Below are 8,801 nucleotides of genomic sequence, written 5' to 3'. Positions count from 1 at the left end.
TACCGTATGAATATTTTGACCTGAGAAAATTCACAGACTAAGCTGTATTGTCTTTTGGAACAAAACAACGGAATACACCTCTATACCACGGACATCATTTCACACAAGAAACCGAAGGTGTCACCAAACACGGAGACAGGAGCTTGACCTGACTTCGTGACGGCCCGCCCTACTCAAAGCGCCCACGTCACATCTCCGTCAACATTCTCAGCATACTTTACAATTATATTAGGACAGCATTATCTGTTCCGTTGCTATTTTATTTACTTTACACGCCAGTTATATACACAACCGTAAATATATAACTGTCATCACCTGGCTGGACCTAGATCTCTTCAATTAGATAGTTAGTAAGGATAATTTATGGAAGCCTTTTAGGGCCATTTGTTTTTGTTTTGTTGTTTGTTTTTTGTTGTTGTTGTTGTTTTTCTATTGAAATTTTAAGATATTTAATTCAAATTTCCAGATAATAAGTTGAAATTTTAAGACTTTAACTTGAAATGTCAACGTATGTATCTTGAAATTTATACTAAGTTGAAAATCCAGATGCTATGTTGAAATTTCTAGATGCTATGTTGAAGTTTCAAATTACTACGTTGAAATTTCAAGATACATACCAAGTTGAAATTTCAAGACAATGATCTTGAAATCTTAAGCTTTTAACTTGAGATTTCAACGCATGAATCTTGAAATTTCAACTTTGTATCTTGAAATTTTAAAAGGCTTCCATATAATCCTTTGGAGCTCCCATTCCGAAAAATGCTCTGATCAAGACCCTCTTTCAAATCAACATTTGTCGAATGACATCAACAACCTTCAGAAATGACGTCGTTTCTAGTGTGACGTCATTCCGTCCTTGTGTCACAATGGGATTCGAATGACGTCAACAATGCCGTCCGGATGACGGAAACAACGCACTGGTGCACGAGTAGTGATATTTTCACTTGTGCACGCACGATTTTTATGAACTCGGTTATTTCTAACCCTGTGGGTAATATACAGATATGCATGATATATAATTTGCTATTGCAATTCAGTGCAATTTAACAACTGTAATGTAGTTTAGCCAGGGATGTGTATACATTCTGAACGCACGTAAATACAGATTTTAAGGGCGCTTCCAGGTAATGGTGACTTTGCACATGCGTATCTGCAAGCTTGTTACCTCTGATATATAACTAGCTTCGTGGAGAAGACCAGATTGAAGACTTAATGGAAAATATAACGTAACACAGCAACATAAACTGCGGGGCAAAGAAAGTAAACACTTGAACATTGGATTTGACCAAACAATTAACCGATATCGTTTAACAATTTTAACTTCCTACAGCCATGCGTGTCCACTATTGAAAGAGTCTGACATCAAGAGGTCTTACTTGCTTCAGTCATTCTAACTATAACCAGATCGTTATTCGATGTCCCGATTCCTAGTTGTAATTCGATGTCGCAGTATACTGTATTTTTTAGAAGTTCGATGTCCGGTCGTTGTTGTTTGTTGTTTGACGCCGCACTCAGCAATATTCCAGCTATATGACGGCGGTCTGTAAATAATGGAGTCTGGACCAGACAATCCAGTGATTGACATCATGAGCATTAATCCACGCACTTGGGAAACGATGACATGCATCAACCAAGTCAGCGAGCCTGACCACCCGATCCCGTTAGTCGCCACTTACGACAAGCATAGTCGCCTTTTACGGCAAGCATGGGTTGCTGAAAACCTTATTCTACCCCGGATCTTCACGGGGCTAAAAGATGGTACTTGTTGTTACCCTGTCTGGCGCTCGGCATTGAGAGGCTAAAACAAGGACTGGTTGGCTCGGAATCAGTATATTGTGTCTGCTTGGGGTATTCCTGTTAAACTTCGGCATGGTATCTCATGGCTAGTACTATAAATCGGCATCAGTCCGACTTGTGCAATAATCTTGAATCTTAAACCCCATTTCACTTCTTTCAATCAGTACATACATGACGTAATGTCAAACAAATTCTTCTTTCTGCATACATTCCCGTACATTTGGCCATCAGTATATGCATAATGGTCTTGTTTGTGTATACATGCCGTAAATGTTCGTATATTTTAGAAAATAAATACGATAAACACACATGTCAAATGCTTAGAATTTTATGTCAAGCTTTCATATAATGAATGCCCTTGGCAACTTACACTGAGGAAAATATCTTCTTAGACTTCTCAGTAAACGAGTGGACGTCGTACATCACACATGGCTTTGAGTGTAGACTAACATGTGATCTCTGAAGTGAAAATATTTTACAGAAAAAACTGTTGTTCAATTATCTTAATAAAATAAAATAAAAAGGATCCAAGAGATTTTCTTTGTTTCCAAAAGGTGCAGTAATCTAGACTTGCCAAATATTTTAGACTTGCATGGGCTGTATTGGGTATATTTGTTCTGGGTCAAAATGACAGACTACTTGGAGTGGGAGGAAATCAATAAGTAGACCAACACAAAGTGCTGTCCCATCAAAACCCTCCGCCTGTGCATGAAGCGTGGCGATAATTATATAGTTAACTTACGGCATGACAGAACGCGTGGGGTCACATAGTACAGCGTTCATTGTCGACCCAGAGGAATCTTTGTCTCTGCGTGCATGCATGGCGACATGGCGCCTAGGGAAAGGGATGGTGCACCTGTTTATAGAGTTCTCCTATACCGGCTCCCATCGGCCCCATGCACTTTTATGGTGATTCGTCGCGAGGCTCTGCCTTGCATGCGAGCTTGCATTTCGAGAACGCCTTTTCACCAAAGCGGTTAACGTCTGAGACCTGCATCACTTCAGGTTTTCTCCATATTAAGCCGTCACGCCGTGATATAACTGGAATACTATCCAGTGCGGCTTTAAATCAAACCCACTCCTCTGAGAACGCCTAAAGTACCATACAAGTAAAATGTATGCATTTACAACATGGAGTCTCTAAAAGCGTTATAGTGTTCGTTTCTTTTGTTTATAACAAGTCTGATACAGACTCCCAGGTATATTCCAGCATCATATAGATTCTACACCGAATCTGACAATGTTGCATATTTCGCGTCTACTCCGACATTTGGTCATGGTTATGAAGATGGGGTTTTTAACGAACCCAGGCCAATAACGAGCCTGAAACAGCCAACCGTAGAATATTTCATATTTGGAACAGTCTACAATCAAATTTAATTCGAAGATGCATGCATTGATACCAGTTGCCATAGAATGTCCGAGAGGTACATATCAAAGTCTATTAATTACTTTCCATTAACTATAGTTACTATAATGTGTATCTTTTATTACAACTGCGTTATAACAGACGTCCACAGACACGTGCATTTATAGAAATATATTGAAGACATCGATTACATACAAACGTTTCCATAGAAACCACCCCCAATTTTTATTCCTTTGTGTGGTGTGGTTATATTGGACACGTTGCAGTGATGCTGACAACCAAATTGTTTCTCAGTCAGAAAACTGTAGAGTTTTAAATACTTTATGCCTATTCGTGCACCAGAAAAACTATTCTCATTTTTAGAGACAAAACTTATATTGACTTTTGTGAAAATACCTTGCACCTTGATTTTTTTTTAAATTGAGCACTTCCCAGAGGTAAAAATTGATCACTCAAAGTTTTGAGTATTCGCACTCCAATATTTACATATCTTTAAAGCATTTTTATTAAGTCTTACTTTGTAGTGAACACTCATTATTGTTGATAATAGCTCTCTCTGTATGGCACAACCTTTATAGAGCACATGTCTCATGTCGTTGCAGTGTATTATAAAGGTCAAATTGAATTTGCCAAAGAATAAAACTGTCGTATGGTCACTTGCGCCAAAACGCAACGTTTATTGATCCTGCCATGCAGGTATTATATTCTAGATTTGTCGCTGTCCACGTGCCGGTTGTCGGGCTACACCTGGTTGTCCAGTCCACGGCTATAGCTGGTCAATACAGATCATATTCCCGGGGTTGTCATTAATGACCGATCATGCGCGCAGGATTTGATTGTATGGTTGACCACACAATGCAAACATAAACTGAGTTCGAATGTCAGACTGAGGTCGCTGGGGCTTGGATTTGTATACGGCCGTTGGCAAGCGTGTGACGCCAGTGTGCATACGGTATATAATCTGCGATTAATTCCATTCTCATTTGCACCGTACATATGTGCTATTTCCATCAGAGTTGTGTCTTACATAGTTGACCTCCTACATGTAATATGTGACTTTATCACTTTACACGAATAATATATTATCTGCAGTACAATAAAATGCACTTATACAGATTACAAAAAAGCTCTCAAAGCCCAGAAGCGAAAAGAGATCAAGAAGTGACCTTTTCACGCACATTCACGATGTATAAAGGCGACGTACCAAAACATGGAATTGGAAGCTTGTATCGGATTTCGTCGGGAGTTTATTTCAAGGACAAACTACAAAGTATAAACGCTTTATATTTACATTTTGTCCCAGAAATAATGTTTATCTTAGTTTCAAAATATATCTACAAAATATAAAATAAAATTTAAGTGGAACCCAGAACAATGCCTATTTAGAGCTAAGGCAATCTAGACTGGAGTTCATAAGTGTTCATTTCTTAATTTATTTTCTGGGGTCTGGTAGACAGACAAAAGGATACAAGCTAAACACCACACAATCAAAACAGGTTTAGCAAGTGTTAACGCTGATGTTGGAGATTTTACGACTGCTTCCGGTGGAACCGATTTTCCACGCACTCGCGTCACGATTTAACGTCGCGTTCAAGATTATTGCACTGATATAGCGACGTGCAAACACGTGTGTGTGTGTGCGCGCGCGTGCGTGCGTGCGTGCGTGCGTGTGTGCGCGGATGCTTGTAATGCCTAGTTTAAAGTGCTAGCCCACTGAGATACCATCCGGTTTAACATGGATACCCTAGTCAGACGCTCAGACAAACTGATTCCGAACCGACCAGTCCCTGTTTTAGCACCTTATTGCCAATCGCAGGGTAACAACAAGTACCATCTTTTAACGCGCCCGGCGATTGAACCCTCGACCTTCCGCTCTCCGGGCAGACGTCCGTGAAGAATACACCACGAGGGGCGCAGCATACAAGATACGCACTCTAGTTAGTTATTCTCTCCGCAGAGTTTTATTGTACCATTAAACAACTCCACCAGCCCTCTTCGTTTATTTCTCAAATATGTTTTGGATGAAAGTGGTGCTGGAAAGTTATTGGTGGCAGATACCATTACTGGTACTCCCTACCATCTTGCTTAACGCCGAACACAGCAATATTGCATATACATATACTAAGGAGGTCTGTAAATAATCGAGTCTGGACCAGAGAACCCAGTTATTGACATCATGAGCATCGATCCAGAAATTTGAAGTGCGATGACATACATTAATTAACCAAGTCATGGAGCCTGAGAGCCCGATCTATTTAGTCGCCTCTTTAGAAAAGCATAGAGTTGTTGGGTATCTTAATTCTTACCCTTACGGGTTGTCTTACATTGCCTTCACATTTACTATCCGATTTCTACTTGGGGCTTATCGTAGTTCTCCTTTTTAACTAATGCTATACGATTTCACAGCTGATTCATTTCCCCAGTGAACAGTTTCATGCAGTTATACCACAATACATCTGCGGAATGTTTAAGGAGACCACACGAGCACAGGTATGATGCCATCTGCCCTAGGCAAGGGAGTTAACTGACTGTAAATGTCCAGTTTCCACCCTTGCCGAAAAAGGCAGGAATTACTGGGCTCAATCCAAGCGCCACCAGTGGTTATTACAAGTTATGTCCCTGCTATGTACCCCCTATTGATTAAACTGGAAACTGGAGTTTTATTGATTGTAGACTATACTAGCTCACTGATATATACCATGCCGCAGATTAACATGGATACTGACTCCGAGCCGACCAGTCCGACGAGCCCAATGCCGAGCGCCAGTCAGGGTGACAACAAGTACCATCTGTTAACGTCTCTTGGTATGACGCTGCTGGAAATGGATCCACCGACCTTTTGCTCTCTGGGAAGACGGTTCATCCACTAGATCTCTGGGAAGACGGTTCATCCACTAGAGGAGGCGGTTCATCTGGGAAGACAGTTTATCCATTTACGGAGGCGGTCTCCATCTCATAAGGGCAAGTTTATCCACTTGGGTGTAAGTTTCGTGATTGTGGTGAAATATGGTTGGTTTTGGTTCATCGTGTGCAACTTGTAGTTTGTACACAATCTCATTGTGTTAAACTGCCCATCATGTTCATGGTATATCACATAGTAACACATCAACCTGTATTGGCAGTGTAATATTTAATATGAGTGACATTGGTTATTACTATTTTCTGCAGGATTTTACGAGCGCTTCTATGACTTTCGCATTCAGCTGAATCAAAAGATGTGCAATACAATATTTAGTCTGTCTTACAGACCCTGAGGAGAAGAAACCCCTCAAATGAAAACTAACTGAAAACGGAAATTCAGCCCTTTTAATAAACCCACAAGATATTTACAATAAACACATTATGTACAAATTGAACTTCCCTGGTATGGAAGTATGCACATGCAAGTACAGCCCTAACTTCCCTGGTATGGAAGTATGCACATGGAAGAACAGCCCAAGTAGGGCTCTGAAAACACGCAAGCTATGAGATGGAGCATCTCGCGATGCGTCCTGCTCCTATCAGCCCTAACTCTCATCTGCCACGTTCAAGGAATCACGTGTTACATTCAACCTGCCAAGGAGACATTCGAATTCAGCGAAGTAGGTTACGTTCGGTCGATTCCGCGAAGCTGGCGCGTTCGAAAGATGTTCCGGTAACCTGTCCGAGGACACCTTCTGAACAGACCCTGATACAAATATATATCAAATACAGCCCATGCAAGTCTTTAATGTTTGGCAAGTCTAGATTACTGCAGTATCAGGATGAAGAGAATCACTGGGCTCCCTTTTTATTATATTTTATCAAGATAACTGAACAACTGGTTTTTTTCTGTACGATATGTTCATTTCAGAGACTAGATGTTAGTCTATTCAATATTATACAAATCGAAAAATCACTTTGTTGGTTGTCTCGAACATGGAATAACTCGAACTTTTGCCCAGGTCCCCATGAGTTCCACACAACGAGGTTCGACTGTATATCTTACCCAGCACAGTTTTCATCCTCATAGGACAGACCAGTGGAAACTTTAAAACAGCCTTCGTGTGTAGAATGTCGGTTTTGTAAAACTCTTCTGCTGGATTCAGATGAACATTCTTTATTCATCACGAGGTAACTGGAAGTGATCTTCCAGCAAATAATGGACTGTTTCACTTACTTCTTCCTGTAACATTTCATGTAAGTGTTCAATGGGTGGATTCACTTTTACTGAAAGTCAATTTTGACAAGTACGTACGATTTGGCTGCCTTTAAAATCTGTAAAGTTTGCAGTGTTTCGGCAATTGTTTTGATAACGTTTGTAATTTGTTTGTCAATACAGTTTTCAAGAGGATACTATATTTTACCCGACAGTTTATATATTCATTTTCACGAAATTTTAATAGAGTTTTAAATAGTTATTACGTATTGATTTATATTTTCATTCAGACACTATTATTTGTACGATGTAACAAGAGTGTTTACAAATGATTGTATACTTTATTACGTTCCCAAGAGAATTCTCACAATAATACATTTCATTGTAATAGTCAGAAATATTAGATCAAAACCAATGTCTAAAAATATTTACACACATTTAACTATAGTCAGGGGGACAGAAGCTAGGATATATTAAATGATCGGATCTGGACCAGACAAACCATTCGTTGATAGCATGAGCATTTCTTCACGTTATTTAGTCCACGAGCTTAAAGGGAAATAAAACCAAAACGCGTTTAAGCCCATGGGCTTACATTAAATTGATTGATCTCCCTAACCGGGTATTCCCCAACATGCGTTGAAGCACGCTCGTATGGCCATGGCACGCCAAGCGACGTTAGCGGTTTCCACATTTACAAGACATAATGACCCCTAACATTGGTGAATACCCAGTGCGACATTTCAAACGCATAAGGCTGACACACATAACTGCGTAATTGGTTTGTTGTTACTTGACAGCTATCATATGCTTTATGTTAACCGAAAATGTAGTTCAGACTTTCCATTTGTGAGTATTGTTTCAATAACTTGGGACATTAATTCGATCGCTCTTCCTATCGCGCCTTTTTTCCTTTACGTTTAAACACTGGGCTTAAATTTGGATAAAATGTTGCTCAATTAAAATAGCGACATCCGTAATTTATTACAGGGCTTAAAAACTTGCAGTCGTAACCCTTGTCTGCCAACAGGTATCGATTGTATGTCATAGCATGTAAGACAAATGAAGTGCTAAGCCCTAGAGGGTTAGCGTTGAAACCCACCAAATTGCGAGGATCCATGCTCATGATGTTAATCACTGGATTGACTGGTCCAAACTCGATTATTTACAGACATCCTTCATATGGATGGAACTATTGCTGTGTGCGGCGTTCAACAAAACAAAATAAATAAACAAAACAGTTTTGAATGAAAGCGCTCATATAACTTTCTGCCATATAAGCGACGCGTTCAGGAAATAAGGAATTTCAATCGATAACTATTATAAAAATGTACTAGATCTATTTGTTCTCCAATTTCTTTTAATATTAGGCAAGGCGAATGTAATAACATATATATTGTGGAGTAACAAATATTTTCAAATATTAAATGCTTTGAATAAAAAATAAAGTTGTATAAGCATTTGTAAAACTTTATCCACTACACGACATTTGTTAGCACGTGACCGGAAGTTCCGCAC

This window comes from Haliotis cracherodii, unplaced genomic scaffold (genome assembly GCF_022045235.1).
Source record: "Haliotis cracherodii isolate W230 unplaced genomic scaffold, xgHalCrac1.p SCAF_1, whole genome shotgun sequence".
In the NCBI taxonomy this organism is placed as follows: Eukaryota; Metazoa; Mollusca; class Gastropoda; order Lepetellida; family Haliotidae; genus Haliotis; species Haliotis cracherodii.
This window is presented reverse-complemented; position numbering follows the sequence as displayed.